Consider the following 14,503-nt stretch of genomic DNA (forward strand, 5'->3'; position numbering starts at 1 on the left):
GCTGACTCTCACTAGGGTACAGTCCCACACACACACGCTGACTCTCACTGGGGTACAGTCCCACACACACACGCTGACTCTCACTAGAGTACAGTCCCACACACACACGCTGACTCTCACTGGCGTACAGTCCCACACACACACGCTGACTCTCACTGGGGTACAGTCCCATACACACACACTGACTCTCACTAGGGTACAGTCACACACACTGGCTCCGACTGGGGTACAGTCCCACACACACATGCTGACTCTCTCACTGGAGTACAGTCCCATACACACACGCTGACTCTCACTAGGGTACAGTCCCACACACACATGCTGACTCTCTCACTGGGGTACAGTCCCACACACACACACTGGCTCTCACTAGGGTACAGTCCCACACACACACACTGGCTCTGACTGGGGTACAGTCCCACACACACACGCTGACTCTCACTAGGGTACAGTCCCACACCCACACTGACTCTCTCTGGGGTACTGTCCCACACACACACACCCTGACTCTCACTGGGGTACAGTTCCACAAACACACTGACTCTCTCTGGGGTACTGTCCCACACACACACACCCTGACTCTCACTAGGGTACAGTCCCACACACACACTGACTCTCTCTGGGGTACTGTCCCACACACACACACCCTGACTCTCACTGGGGTACAGTTTCACAAACACACACCCTGGCTCTCACTGGGGTACAGTCCCACACACACATACTGACTATCACTGGGATACAGTCTCATACACACAGTGACTCTCACTGGGATACAGTCCCACACACACACACTGACACTCACTGCAGGAATATCCCCCCTAAGTACAACTGTAATACTATCCTTTATCAAAAATGCCACTCCTCATTGCTCTCTTGCCCCCCCCCCCCCGCCCCATCCTTCCTGTCGCATTTGTATCCTGGAATATTAAGCTGCCAGTCCTGTCCATCCCTGAGCCACGTTTCTGTAATTGCTACGATATTCCAGTCCCTTTTTCCTAACCATCCCCGAGTTAATCTGCCTTCCCTTTTAGGCCTCTTTCATTGAAATAAATGCAGTTTAATTTATCAGTCCTACCTTGTTCTCCGCTTTGTCCCTGACTGTTTGACTCACTTCTTTTCTCAACTGTACCAGTCTCGGATTGATCTCTTTCCTCACTATTACTCCCTGGGTCCCACCACCTCTTTTTCCCCCACCACATTACTAGGTTAAATCCTCCTGAGCACCTCTTGCAAATCCCCCCGCCAATATATTAGTCCCCTTCCAATTCAGGTGCAATCCGTCCTTCTTGCACAGGTCACTTCTACCTCAGAAGACATCCCAATGATCCAAAAATTTGAACCCTTCTCTCACACACCAGCTCCTCAGCCACGCATTCATCTGCTCGATCCTCTTATTCCTACCCTCACTAGCTCGCAGCACCAGGAGTAATCCAGATATTACTACTCTCGAGTACCTCCTTTCAGTCCCACACATAGCCACTGACTCTCACTGGGGTACAGTCCCCCACACACACTGACTCGCACTGGGGTACAGTCCCACACACACACAGTGACTCTCACTGGGGTACAGTCCCCCCCACACACAATGACTCTCACTGGGGTACAATGTCACACACAGCCACTGACTCTCACTGGGGTACAGTCCCCCACACACACTGACTCGCACTGGGGTACAATGCCACACACACACACTGACTCGCACTGGGATACAGTGCCACACACACACACTGACTCGCGCTAGGGTACAGTCCCACACACACACGCTGACTCTCACTGGGGTACAGTCCCACACACACACACTGACTCTCGCTAGGGTACAGTCACACACACACACACACTGGCTCTGACTAGGGTACAGTCCCACGCACACATGCTGACTCTCACTAGGGTACAGTCCCACACACACTGTGGATCGATGAAGGAGGAGGAAGAGGTTAAGTCAGTTTGATAGGAAGAAAAGGCAAGGCCAGGTTAACAAAGTGTATTTATTTCAAAGCAAGGAGTATATTGGGTAAAGCAGATGAGCTTAGGACCTGGATTAGTTCAATGTTACTACAATGTTACTATTACAGAAACCTGGTTGAGAAAAGGACAGGTTTAGCAGCTCAATGTTCCAGCGTTTAAATATTTAGGGTGTGATAGAGAGGCATGTAGAAGGGGTGAGGGAGTTGCATTACTGATTAAGGAAAATGTCACAGCTGCCCTAAGAGTGGACATGCTGAAGGGCTCATCCAGTGAGGCCATATTGGCAGAACTCAGGAATATGAAAGGTGCAATCACTATGATGGGTTTATACTATAGTCCTCCGAATAGCCAGGCAGAAATAGAACCACAGATATGTAAACAGATCATGGAAAGACATGTTGTAGTGGGTGATTTTAACTTCCCCAATATTGACTGGGACTGGATTAGTGCCAGGGGCTTGGATGGGTCAGACTTTGTCAAGTGCTTTGTGAAACAATATGTAGATAGTCCAACTAGGGAAGGAGCCTGGCCAGGTGATTGAAGATTCAGTAGGGGAGCATTTTGGAAATAGTGATCATAATTCCTTAAGTTTTAGGTGGTTTATAGATAAGAATAAATCCATCAAGTGCATGTGCTAAATTGTGGGAAGGATAATTATAACAGTATTAAGGAGGAACTGGAGAAATCAGGTATGGAGCACATGTTTGAGGGTAAATCCATTTCTGACATGGAGGAGTTTTTTTAATGGTCAGTTGATCAGAGTTCAGGATTAGCACGTTCCAATCTGGATGAAAGATAAGAATGGAAATACTTTGGAACTCTGGATGGCATAAGATTTTGGATGTTTAGCTAATAAAAAAGGAAGCGTATGTAAGTTTCAGCAAACTGAGATCAGACAAGGCCCTTGATGAGTATAAAGGAAGCAGGTCATGAAACTGTAGAATCCTTACAGCATGGAAGCAGACCATATCCCATCGAGTCCATGCTGACCCTCCAAACAGCATCCTACTCCCTATCCCTGTAACCTTACATTCCCCATGGCTAATCCACTTAGCCTGCACATCCTTGGACACGAGGCAGTTTAGCATGGCCAAAACACTATCTTCAGTGCACCTGGAGGAAACCCACACAGACACAGGGAGAACATACAAATTCCACACAGTCTGTCACCCGAGGATGGAATTGAACCCAGGTCCCTGGTGCTATAGTACTAACCACTGAGCCACCCGTCCTGGGCACTTGGGATTAAGGAGAATCCCAAGGCATTTTACACATGTACTAGGAGCAAGAAGGTAGTTGGAGAAAAGGTAGGCCCACAAAGGAGGAAATTTATATGTAGAGCCAGCAAATACTTCACATCAGTATTCACCAAAAAGAAGAACATGGATAGCACGGTAAGATTAGGGAGTGGTATGCTGACATTCTAGGGCATGTCGATATTAAGGAGGAGGTGTTATTGGGTACCTTGAAAAACATTAAGGAAGGTAAGCCCCTAGGGCCTGATGGGATCTATCCCAGAATACTGAGGGAAGGAAGGTTTGAGATTGCTCAGGCCTTGGCAGAGATCTTCCTATCCACTTTAGCCATAGGTGAGGTCCCAGAAGACTGGAGAATAGCCAATGTCATTCCTTTATTTAAGAAGGGATAATCCAGGAAATTATAGGCTGGTGATCTTTACATCAGTAGTAGAATAATTACTGAAGAATATTCTCAGTGACAGGATTTACATGCATTAGATAAGTGATCTGTAAACAGGGACAGAGTGTAATATAATAAAGTTGGCAGATGATACAAAAATAGGAAAGCAGGCAGTGATGAGGAGATAAAGAATTTACAGATGGATATTGATGGACTAGGAGAATGATGCAGAACCTGGCAGGTGGTGTTTAATGTGGGTGTGAGGTTGTCCATTTTGGCTGGAAAAATAAAAGGGCAAATTATTATTTAAATGGGAAGCAGATTCAAAATGGGAGGCATCAGTGCAGAGGGATCTGGGAATCTGGGAATCACAGGAAGTGGGTATGCAGATGCAGTATATAATAAGGCAAATGGAATCCTGCATTTATTGCAAAAAGACTGGATTACAAGACTAAAAAAAGTGTTGTTACAATTTTATAAGGCATTGATGAGACCACACCTGGAGTACTGTGACCAGTTCTGGTCTCCTTAATTGAGGAAGGATGTAATGGCAATGGAGGCAGTTCACCAGATTAATTCCAGGGATGAAAAGGCTGCCATATGAGGAGCAGCTGAATATTCGCTCGAGTTCAGAAAAATGAGGGGGGATATGATTAAGGTATACAAGATGCTAAAGAGGATTGATAAGGTGGACGTTGAAGAGATGCTTCTCCTTGTGGGACAGTCTCAAACAAGAGGATATAGCTATAGAGTGAGAGGAGGTCGGTTCAAAACTGTGATCAGAAGAAACTACTTCTTTCAGAGAGTTGTGAATCTGTGGAACTCATTTCCAATCAACAGATTTAGAAAAAGAAATAGAGATGTTTCTGATGAAAAGCAGGATAAAGGGTATGAGGATTAGGCAGGAAGGTGGAGTTGAGGCCAGGATAATGTTAGCCATGATCATGTTAAACAGCGGGTTTGAAGGGCTGAATTGCCTACTCCCATTCCTAGTTCCTATATTCCTCTATCAGAAAAGAATGGACTTACAAGGAGTAGCCAGCATGACTTTGAGTGCGGAGGCCATGTCTCACCAATTTGATTGAGTTTTTTTGAGGATGTGACATAGATGATTGATGAGGATAGGGCAGTTGATGTTGTCTACATGGGACTTTTAATACAGAATTTGACAAGGTCCCTCATGATAGGCTGATCCAGAAGACTAAGTCGCTTGGGATCCGTGGTGAGTTGGCAAGTTGGATACAAAATTGCCTTGGTCACAGAAGACAGAGGGTAGTGGTGGAGGGATGTTTCTCTGACTAGAGGTCTATGACCATGGTTTTGTTAGATTAGATTAGATTCCCTACAGTGTGGAAACAGGCCCTTCGGCCCAACCAGTCCACGCTGACCCTCCGAAGAGTAACCCACCTAGACACATTTCCCTCTGACTAATGCACCTAACACTATGGGCAATTTAGTATGGCCAATTCACCTGACCTGCACATCTTTGGACTGTGGGAGGAAACCGGAGCACCCGAAGGAAACCCATGCAGACACGGGGAGAATGTGCAAACTCCACACAGACAATCGCCCGAGGCAGGAATTGAACCTGGGTCCCTGATGCTGTGAGGCTGCAGTGCTAACCACTGAGCCACCATATCACCCCCATGGTATTCCACAAGTATCAGTGCTGGGACCTCTGTTTGTAATACATATAAATGATATGGATGAAAATGTAGGTGGTCTAATTAGGAAGTTGGAAAAGATTACATGAAAATAAGTGGAAGTGTAGATAGTGATAAAGGTTGTCAAAGCATAGAGCAAGATTTAGATTAGTTGGAAAGTTGGACAGAGAAATGGCAGGTGGAGTTTAACCAGGGTGAGCATTTTGGGAGGTCAAATGCAAGAAGAGAACATACAGTAACTGGCAGGACCCGTAGGAGGCTGATGTAAAGAGGGATCTTGGGGGTGCAAGTCCATAGTTCCCTGAAAATAGCAACACAAGGGGGCATCAGTTGGGACATTGAGCATAAAAGATAGCAAGTCATGCTGCAGTCGTATAAGACTTTAGTGAGGCCACGTTTCAAGTATTGTATGTAATTCTGGTCACCACACTATAGGAAAGCTGTGGAGAGGGTGCGAAAGAAGTTTACCAGGACATTGCCTGGATTGGAGAGTGTTAGCTATAAGGAAAGTTTGGACAAACTTAGATTGTTATCACAAGAATGTCAGAGGCTGAGGAGCAATCTAATAGAGTGTTAACATTATGAGAGGCATGGATAGAGTGGACAGTCAGTCTTTTTCCCAGAGTAGAAACTTCAAATATTTGCAAGCATAGACTTAAGGTGAGAGGGGGGTAAGTTAAACGAGATGGGTGAGGCACGTTTTTTTACACAGGGTAGTAGGTATGTGTGGGTGGGTAGTAGGTGCCTGGAACGCACTGGCAGGAGAGCTGGTAGAAGCAAATACAATAGTAATGTTTCAGAGACATTTAGACTGACACGTGAACAGGCAGAGAATACTGGGATACAGACCACATGCAGGCAGATGGGATTAGTTTAAAATGGCATCATGGTCAGCGTTGAGATGTTGGGCCTGAAGGGCCTGTTCCCGTGCTGTACTGCTCTATGACTCTAACTGGGGCAATGATCTCACACACATTTGACTCTCACTGGGATACAGATCCCACACAAACTAACTCTAACTTCAACATATACTGGCTCTCTCTGGGGTTTTTGATTAGATTAGATTCCCTACAGTGTGGAAACAGGCCCTTCGGCCCAACCAGTCCACACCGACCCTCCAAAGAGTAATCCACCCAGACCCATTTCCCACTGACTGATGCACCTAACACGACGGGCAACTTAGCATGGCCAATTCACCTGGCTTGCACATCTTTGGGTTCAGGTCACACACACTGTCTCTCACTGAGGCAAAGGTCCTGCACAAACTAACCCTTCCTGTGCTCGGTTTCCGTACAAACCAACTCTCATTGGGGTATGGGTTCTCCTGATTCACACTGATTCTCACTGGAGTACAGTGCCACACACACTGACTCTCATTGGGGAACAGGCTTCCACACACACTGACTCTCATTGGGTTAGGTGTCCCATATACACACCGACCCTCACTGGGGAACAGTCCCCCACACCCAGACTCTCACTGGGAAACAGTCCCACACACACAGACTCTCACTGGGGAACAGTCCCCCACATCCAGACTCTCACTGGGGAACAGTCCCACACACACAGACTGTCACTGGGGAACAGTCCCCCACACACAGACTCTCACTGGGGAACAGTCCCCCACATCCAGACTCTCACTGGGGAACAGTCCCCCACATCCAGACTCTCACTGGGGAACAGTCCCCCACATCCAGACTCTCACTGGGGAACAGTCCCCCACATCCAGACTCTCACTGGGGAACAGTCCCCCACATCCAGACTCTCACTGGGGAACAGTCCCCCACATCCAGACTCTCACTGGGGAACAGTCCCCCACATCCAGACTCTCACTGGGGAACAGTCCCCCACATCCAGACTCTCACTGGGGAACAGTCCCCCACATCCAGACTCTCACTGGGGAACAGTCCCCCACATCCAGACTCTCACTGGGGAACAGTCCCCCCTCTCTCCCACCCCCCACCACACACACACACACACAGGAGCAGTCCCACACACACACACTGACTCTCACTGGGTTAGGTGTTCCACACACACACACACACTGACTCTCACTGGGTTAGGTGTCCCACACACATACACACACACTGACTCTCACTGGGTTAGGTGTCCCACACACACACACACAGGAGCAGTCCCACACACACACACTGACTCTCACTGGGTTAGGTGTCCCATACATATAGAAACACAACAACATAGAAGCCAGTAGGAGGAATAAGGCTATTCAACCACTCCAGCCTGCTCTGCCACTCATTATGATTGTGGCTGATCACCATGCTCAATACCTTAGTCCTGCCTTCACCTGCCCCCCTACACATTAACAGCACAGAGGTGGAACTAGTAGAGAGTGTCTTGGGAGTGGTCATCCACAACAAGATTTCTTGGACTCTTCATGTGGACGCACTGGTTACAAAGGCCCAACAACATCTCTTCTTCCTCAGGCAGCTGAGGAAATTTGACATGACGGTATATACCCGTGCCAACTTTTATAGGTACACCATCAAGAGCATTCTGTCGGATGTATCACTAAATGGGTATGCCAACTGTACCATTCAAGATCGGAGACGGTTAAAGAGAGTAGTAAACTCGGCTCGGACAATCACAAAGGCCAACCTCCCATCTACAGAATCCATCTACCAGGCCCGCTGTCAAGGAAAGGCCACCAGCATTCTCAAAGATCCATCCCACCCTGTCAATGTTTTTCTACAACCTCAACCATCTGGGAGAAGGTACAGAAGCCTGAACACATGCACCAGCCGGTTTCAAAACAGTTCCGACCCTCCTGTTGTTAGAATACTGAATGGACTCACAAACTATTAACATTCATCTGTACCTGTGTTTTGGTTTTTGCCACTTATCTGTGCTACTTAACTCTGTGATCTGCCTGTATTGCTCACAAGACAAAGCTTTTCACTGTGCCTCAGTACACATGACAATCAATTCAATTCATGTCCATCCCCTCAAAATCCCTTTATCTGTTTAGTCACAATAGCTATGCCTAACTCCTTCTTGAAAACACAATGTTTTGGTCTCAACCACTTTCTATGGTATTGAATTTGACGGAATTACTACTCTCTGATGAAGAAATTTTTCTTCACTTCAGTTCCCTAAGATTTAGCTCATAGCCTTAAACTATGAGCCTTGGTCCTGGACTTCTGCAGCGTCAGGAACATCCTTCCTGCAACTAACCAAACTTAATCAATCTCTTGGTTCTTCTTTGCCGACTTCGAAACTGTTCCCAATCCTCAGACCTATTTTTTTTTTGCCAATTTTGTGTATCTTTTTTGTATTTAATATTTAACTTCCCTTATAAGATGTGGTATGGCCACTGCTCTCCTTGCATGCTTACGCCACACAGGAATAAACAATTTTTGCAGTTCACCCATTCACTCTTTGAATGTTTGCCATTGCCTATCCAGTGTTATCCCTTTCAATACCCTACATCATACCCAACTCATGCCTCATACCATCGCAGTTTCCCTTCTTAAGATTCAGGACTCTCATCTTAGAATCAAACTACCTCAATTCTCCATCTTGATAAAGAATTCTACCATATTATGATTGGTCATTCCCAAGGGGTCGCCGGCAACTACATTGCAAATTCATCTGACTCTCACTGGGATACAGTCCCACACACATCGTCTCTCACTGGGGTACAGTCCCACACACACCCACACTGACTCTCACTGGGATACAGTCCCACACACACACACTGACTCTCACTGGGGTACAGTCCCACACACACACTGACTCTCACTGAAGTGTGGCTCCGTGAACCCTCTGTTTCCTGTGCTCCCTGAGCGGGCTTGCGGTGGGGAAGCAGCGTCGGGGCCCGAGTCTGGGCCAACGGAGTGAGCACAGGGACAGGGGCTGCTCCAAGTCTCTCCTGTTGGACATGTCTCTGTGTGTTTCTACAGACTGTGTTTCTCAGGACACTGTGAAACTTCCAGAAAAAAAAGCCCCACCCCCCAAGGGATCAATGTCTGGCTGCAGAATGGAGCTGTTTTTCTCTGCTATCTGGGGCTGGCACACACACTGAGAGGATTGAGCGAGAGCGGCGTGTGTTGCAGTAACCTGGGCAGCGACCCCGCACAGCGTGAGGTAGCAAACTGGGGCGATAGGTGTACTCACTGTGCAAGCTCCGGTTCAATCTGACCCACAACGGGGGCTCTCTGTGGGAGCTGATCATCCAGGCAGTACACACACACAGGCCTTGACCATCAGACACAGAGGGGGGAGAAAGAGAGAGAGACAGCAGCGAGTGGGTGTGTTCACTGCTGAGCTCTGCCAAGCATTAGATAAGTGTCTATTATGGGCTGGGCTCGCTTACAGATAAAAAGGCAGGAACTGCCCTGGGGTAGACCGCAAGCTCGGATCTAACGGGGCTCTGACACGCCGTCCCAATCAATGCAGCAAACCAGGGGAAGGGGGAAACTAACAGGGCTCTCCTAACAAACCAAAACCCACAGGCACCTCCGTGCAGTCAACGGGCAGAAGCTGGAAGAGCCTGGACCACCTCCAACCGCAGGATGGTGCCTGTGGCAGGAATGCTGAGCACAGGGCGAGCAGAGGATCAGTCTTACCGGCTGGCCCCTGCCTCACATAGAGCTCCACCTCACTCATCAGGACCCCACTAACACAAGCCGTGGGGCCAGCAACCCAAGACTGCACAATGGGCCGAGGAATGGCAGGTGAAGTTTAGCTTAGATAAATGTGAGGTGCTGCATTTTGGAAAGGCAAATCAGGGTAGGACATGCTTAATGGTAAGGTCCTAGTGTTGCTGAATGAAGAGACCTGGGAGTGCAGGTTCATAGCCCCTTGAAAGTGGGATCTCAGTTGAGAGGATAGTGAAAAAGGTGTATGGTATGCTTTCCTTTATTGGTCAGGGCATTGAGTATCGAAATTAGGAACTCTCTCTTCCTGACGAAGGTCTCTGGCCGGAAACATTGGATTTTCCTGCACCTTGGATGCTGCCTGACCTGCTGTGCTATACCAACACCACATGCTCAACTCTGACCTCCAGCATCTGCAGACCTCACTGTCTACATATAGGAGTTAGGAGGTCATGTTGTGGCTGTACAGGAGAGTGGTTTGGCCACTTTTGGAATATTACATGCAATTCTGGTTTCCTTCCTATCCGAAGGATGTTGTGAAACCTAAAAGGGTTCAGAAAAGATTTACAAGGATGTTGCCAGAGTTGGAGGATTTGAGCTACGGGGAGAGGCTGAATAGGCTGGGGCTATTTTCCCTGGAGTATTGGAGGCTGAGGGGTGACCTTATAGAGGTTTACAAAATTATGAGGGGCATGGATACAGTAAATAGACAAAATCTTTTCCCTGGGGTAGCAGAGTCCAGAACTAGAGGGCATAGGTTTAGGGTGAGAGGGGAAAGATATAAAAGGGACCTAAAGGGAAACTTTTTCACGCAGAGGGTGGTGCGTGTATGGAATGAGCTGCCAGAGGAAGTGGTGGAGGCTGGTACAATTGCAACATTTAAAAGGCATTGGGTGAGTATATGAACAGGAAAAGTTTGGAGGATATGGGCTGGGTGCTGGCAAATGGGACTAGATTGGGTTAGGTTATCTGGTTGGCATGGACGAGTTGGACTGAAGGATCTGTTTCTGTACTTTACATCTCTGTGACTCTATGACCTGGGCGTTGAAACTGGAGCTGTGCCCCACCTAAATGTTGCCTGGATCAATGTGGGAATCCTTTGGAACGGACAGGTCCCTGTATCATTGGAGCAGATTATGGTACTCAATCCATGGATGACCCAGTGCTCCTGGGTATAGGTGCTGGATCTGAAAATTTTGTGGAAACAAAGCTGTTGTGTGGTCTGCAGGTGTCAGATTGTGGCAGTCTGCCTGTCACCCCTCACCTGTCCTCCCCAACATCCATATTGGCAGCTAAACCACCCACATTCTCATAGCCTTTCAAAAGATCAATAGAAACCCAATTCCTTAAGGATGAAAATGTGAACAAGACTATTGACCAATCTCTGCCTTAATTCAATTTCCCTGCCTGTGCTCCATATCCTGATTCAAAGAACAAAGAACATTACAGCACAGGAAAAGGTCCTTTGCCCCTGCAAGCCTGCGCTAATCCAGATCCTCTATCAAAACCTGCCGTCTATTTTCCAAGGATCTGTATCCCTTTGCTCCGTGCCCATTCATATATCTCTCTAGATACATCTTGAATGATGCTATCGTGCCTGCCTCTATCACCTCCGCTAGCAACCCACCACTCTCTGTGTAAAGAATTTTCCACGCGTATCTCCCTTAAACCTTTCCCCTCTCACATTGAACTCATGACCCCTAGTAATTGAGTCCCCCACTCTGGGAAAAAGTTTCTTGGAATCCACCCTGTCTATACCTCATGATTTTGTAAACCTCATTCAGGTCCTCCCTCAACCTCCGTCTTTCTAATGAAAATAGCCCTAATCTACCCAACCTGTCTCCGTAGCTACCGCTCTCCATACCAGGCAACATCCTGGTGAGCCTCCTCTGCATCCTCTCCAAACCATCCACATCCTTTTGTTAATGTGGCAACCAGAACTGTATGCAGTATTCCTAATGTGGCCGAACCAAATTCTTATACAACTGTAAACTGACCGGCCAACTCTTGTACTTAATACCCCTTCCAATGAAGGAAAGCATGCTGTATGCCTTCTTGATCACTCTACTGACAAATTCCTTATAGAATTTATCATACTCAGCTTTGAAGTCTCCAATTTTATTCATAGTGTTATAGTTTTCTCGTCTCAATTGTGTAATGTTATGATCAAACCCCAGGCAAGGTTCCAGACAGATACAACATATCTGTTGGTGGGCGGCACGGTGGCACAGTGGTTAGCACTGCTGCGTAGGGGTATGGGTGGGTTGTGCTTCGGTGGGTCGGTGTGGACTTGTTGGGCTGAAGGGCCTGTTTCTACACTGTAATGTAATGTAATCTAATGTAATCTAATCTAATCTAATCTAAAATAGAGATGTACAGCACAGAAACAGACCCTTCTGTCCAACTCGTCTATGCTGACCAGATATCCCAACCTAATCTAGTCCCATCTGCCTGCAATTGGTCCATATCCCTCTGAATCTTTCCTATTCATAAATCCATCCAAATGCCTCTTAAATGCTGTAATTGTACCAGCCTCCATCACTTCCTCTGGCAGCTCATTCCACACATGCACCATTCTTTGCATGAAAAAGTTGCCCAATTGATCACTTTTAAATCTTGCCCCTCTCACCGTAAACCTGTGCCCTCTAGTTCTGGACTCCCCCACCCCAGGAAAAAGACCTTGTCTATTTGTCCTATCCATGCCCCTCATGATTTTATAAACCTCTATAAAGGTCACCTCTCAGGGAAAACATCCCCGGCCAATCAGCCTCTACCTATAGCTCAAACCCTCCAACCCTGGCAACATCCTTTTAAATCTTTTCTGAACTCTTTTAAGTTTCACAACATCCTTCCTAGAGGAGGGAAACCAGAATTGCGCACAATATTCCAAAAGTGGCCTAACCAATGAACTGTGCAGCCACAACATATACTCCTATACTCAATGCTCTGACCAATAAAGGAAAGCATATCAAACGCCTCCTTCACTATCCAGTCTACCTGCCACTCCACTTTCAAGGACCTATGGACCTACACTCCCAGTTCTCTTTGTTCAGCAACACTCCCCAGGACCTTACCATTAATTGTATAAATCCTGCTGTGATTTGCCTTTCCAAAATGCAGCTCCTCACATTTACCTAATTCAAATAGCCAAACTCATTAAGTTCCTGGGTGAGGAGGGATGAACTGGCTCCCCTTCTTGTTCATCTACCTCCTTGGTTGGTCACTTCAAGATTAATTTATAAAGGATCTCTCCCTTGTGGATGCCTTTCACCTGGACCAAATGAATTGATGCTTTAAAAGGGGCAGATTTAACCAGGCTGTTTTCAGTTAACTAGAGAGTGAGTTTGTTAATTATTAAACATGAAAAGAAAGAATCATGGTGGCATTATACCCAACACAGGTTAGGAATAAGAAGTGAGCCCAAAGAAAGATTAAAGTTAAAAGAGAAATGAATCAGTTGGAAGTTTACTTGCTGAGCTGGTAGATTTGTCCTCAGATGTTTCGTCACCATACTAGGTAACATCATCAGTGAGCCTCCGATGAAACTCTGGTGTTCTGTCCCACTTGCTATTTATCTGTCTCAGTTTGTTGTGGTGTATGAAATCACTTCCGGTTCTGTTTGAGTGGTTGGAGAATGGGGTCCAAATCAATATGTTTGTTAATGGAGTTCCAGTTTGAATACCAGGCCTCTAGGAGTTCCTGTGCATATCTTTGTGTAGCCTGTCCCAGGATGGATGCATTGTCCTAACTGAACTGGTGTCCCCCTTCATCTGTGTATATGCATGCCAGTGATAGTTGATCATATCTTTTGGCAGCTAGTTGGTGCTCATGTATCCAAATGGGGGCACCTATGGGATCACTAATGTTCAGGCTCTTAGCAAAAGCAGTAATGCAGAGGTAAGGGTGAACAGCCATTCCCATGATCCAGCCCAAGCTTTGGGTCTGCTATGTGGATGATACCTTTGTCATCTCAAAATGCAACAAATTAGAATAAACCCACAAACAACATCCTTACCAGTGTAAAGTTCACCAAAGAGGAAGAGAACAACAACAGAGTCCCCTTCCTAGATGTCATAGTAGAATGATAAGTCAATAGAGAGCTGCAGACCACGTCTACAGGAAAGCGACAATACACTGACCAGATACTCAACTACAGGAGCAGCCATCCCAACATCCTCAAGGGGAGCTGCATTAGGACATTATTTAAACACATTCAGCACCCGGGAAGTACGGGAAGCTGAGGAAAAACACCTACACAACGTATTCAGGAACAGGTACCTGATAAGCACAGTCCACAGATTCCTACACCACAGATCTAAACAAGAAGACACAACACGCCCACAGACTCTAGCCACCCTATGATTCCAGCCCCTGGGTATCATGGTAGCCCACAAGTCTACCACCGCACTGAAACAGCTCCTGATGAATTTAAAAGGAGCCGTACCAACAACCAGCAGAATGAACAATCATACGTAAAATACTCTGCAAGGAGTGCAACCAATGTCACATTGGACAGACGGGCTGGAGACAAGCCATCAAGATACACGAGCACCAACTGGCCACCAAAAGACATGACCAACTATCACTGGTCTCCATACACACAGACAAAGTGGGGCACCAATT

General features: G+C 46.8%; 1 protein-coding gene across 1 annotated transcript in view; it reads right to left on the reverse strand.

Annotated features, from left to right (window-relative positions):
* The window catches only part of maptb (microtubule-associated protein tau b), an 83,887-nt gene extending 74,149 nt beyond the window's left edge, over nucleotides 1–9,738 (reverse strand). The window contains exon 1 of the mRNA XM_043674642.1: nucleotides 9,399–9,738. The gene's annotated coding sequence lies outside the window, so the exon portion shown is untranslated. The remainder of the gene's footprint in view (nucleotides 1–9,398) is intronic.
* Nucleotides 9,739–14,503: the final 4,765 nt, after the last annotated feature.

The sequence above is a fragment of the Chiloscyllium plagiosum genome, chromosome 33 (genome assembly GCF_004010195.1).
Source record: "Chiloscyllium plagiosum isolate BGI_BamShark_2017 chromosome 33, ASM401019v2, whole genome shotgun sequence".
Classification (NCBI taxonomy): domain Eukaryota; kingdom Metazoa; phylum Chordata; class Chondrichthyes; order Orectolobiformes; family Hemiscylliidae; genus Chiloscyllium; species Chiloscyllium plagiosum.